This window comes from Durio zibethinus, unplaced genomic scaffold (assembly GCF_047325235.1).
Source record: "Durio zibethinus cultivar Kanyao isolate XHJ-2024 unplaced genomic scaffold, ASM4732523v1 HiC_scaffold_3, whole genome shotgun sequence".
Lineage (NCBI taxonomy): Eukaryota > Viridiplantae > Streptophyta > Magnoliopsida > Malvales > Malvaceae > Durio > Durio zibethinus.
In genome coordinates, this window is record NW_028323044.1 from 8,476,001 (window position 1) to 8,478,500 (window position 2,500).

Genomic DNA, 2,500 nt, shown 5'->3' on the forward strand with positions numbered 1-2,500 from the left:
GCCTCGACCACCATCGGCACACGCTGGGCCCTGGTGCGGGCGCTTGCCTCGACCACCATCGGCACACGCTGGGCCCTGGTGCGGCAGGTTGCCTCGAGCACCATCGGCACACGCTGGGCCCTGGTGCGATCGGTTGCCTCGAGCACCATCGGCACACGCTGGGCCCTGGTGCGGGCGCTTGCCTCGACCACCATCGGCACACGCTGGGCCCTGGTGCGGCAGGTTCCCTCGACGACCATCGGCACACGCTGGGCCCTGGTGCGGCAGGTTGCCTCGAGCACCATCGGCACACGCTGGGCCCTGGTGCGGTCGGTTGCCTCGATCACCATCGGCACACGCTGGGCCCTGGTGCGGGCGGTTGCCTCGACCACCATCGGCACACGCTGGGCCCTGGTGCGGCAGCTTGCCTCGAGCACCATCGGCACACGCTCGGCCCTGGTGCGGTCGGTTGCCTCGAGCACCATCGGCACACGCTGGGCCCTGGTGCGGCAGGTTGCCTCGACCACCATCGGCAGCCTCGACCACCATCGGCACACGCTGGGCCCTGGTGCGGGCGCTTGCCTCGACCACCATCGGCACACGCTGGGCCCTGGTACGGGCGCTTGCCTCGACCACCATCGGCACACGCTCCGCCCTGGTGCGGCAGGTTGCCTCGACCACCATCGGCACACGCTGGGCCCTGGTGCGGGCGGTTGCCTCGACCACCATCGGCACACGCTGGGCCCTGGTGCGGGCGCTTGCCTCGACCACCATCGGCACACGCTGGGCCCTGGTGCGGCAGGTTGCCTCGAGCACCATCGGCACACGCTGGGCCCTGGTGCGGCAGGTTGCCTCGAGCACCATCGGCACACGCTGGGCCCTGGTGCGGGCGCTTGCCTCGAGCACCATCGGCACACGCTCGGCCCTGGTGCGGTCGGTTGCCTCGAGCACCATCGGCACACGCTGGGCCCTGGTGCGGCAGGTTGCCTCGACCACCATCGGCACACGCTGGGCCCTGGTGCGGGCGCTTGCCTCGACCACCATCGGCACACGCTCGGCCCTGGTGCGGTCGGTTGCCTCGAGCACCATCGGCACACGCTGGGCCCTGGTGCGGGCGGTTGCCTCGACCACCATCGGCACACGCTGGGCCCTGGTGCGGGCGCTTGCCTCGACCACCATCGGCACACGCTGGGCCCTGGTGCGGGCGCTTGCCTCGAGCACCATCGGCAGACGCTGGGCCCTGGTGCGGCAGGTTGCCTCGAGCACCATCGGCAGACGCTGGGCCCTGGTGCGGCAGGTTGCCTCGAGCACCATCGGCACACGCTGGGCCCTGGTGCGGTCGGTTGCCTCGAGCACCATCGGCACACGCTGGGCGCTGGTGCGGGAACTTGCCTCGACCACCATCGGCACACGCTGGGCCCTGGTGCGGCAGGTTGCCTCGATCACCATCGGCACACGCTGGGCCCTGGTGCGACAGGTTGCCTCGAGCACCATCGGCACACTATCGGCCCTGGTGCGGGCGGTTGCCTCGACCACCATCGGCACACGCTGGGCCCTGGTGCGGGCGCTTGCCTCGAGCACCATCGGCACACGCTGGGCCCTGGTGGGTTTAGGCACATCTTCAAATTTCTGCCGTGCCAATGCCATTTTTATGGCTTGTAAATTCATACAATGGTCCCCTAAGCCTTCACGTGAAGTTTCGTTGGAAGATGACTCGTTTTCTATTTTTCACGATTTTCGAAACTTTTTGCGGTTCGGGATTTTTTAAAATTTTTTTATAAGGATTTTTGGCCCCAAATTTTGTAGGCATGATCCTTCTATTTTTGTTGGCATGCACAAAAAAATTCAGCTAAAAACTCGAAGTAGAGAAGATTTTGTGACCGTTTGAAAAAAGTGTCCCCATTTCAGACACTTTAACGGCTACTGGTAGCAAACCTGTAAAATCTCAAATGCTCTTTAAGGGGGTGTGAATTCTCAGAGGTTTGATGAGGGATAGGGGGCCAACACAAGGCCAAGTACCAGCACCCATCGCACATCATGTGCGCACACCCCCCCGGCCCCCCTCCCAATCGCCGGAACCCCAATGCCGCCGGTCAGGTTCTCCGGCGGTACTCCGGCGATGCTCCGGCGATGCTCCGGCGATGCTGTCCCGAGTGAAAAAAATGCGGCACCAGCACATGCTGGAGCCAAGCATGGGCACCGTGGCTCAAAATCGAACTTCGGCCAAGGCCTCGACCATCAATGGCACATGATGACGCATGGTGATGGCACATGCATCGACCATCATCGGCATAGGCTGCCCTTCGGTACGGGCACTTGCCTCGACCGCCATCGGCACAAGCTGGGCCCTGGTGTGGGTTGTTGCCTCGATCACAATCGGCACATGCTGAGCCTTGGTGCGGGCGGTTGCCTCGAGCACCATCGGCAGACCCTGGGCCCTGGTGCGGCCGGTTGCCCCGATAACCATCGGCACACGCTGGGCCCTGGGGCGGGCGCTTGCCCCCAGCACCATCGGCACACG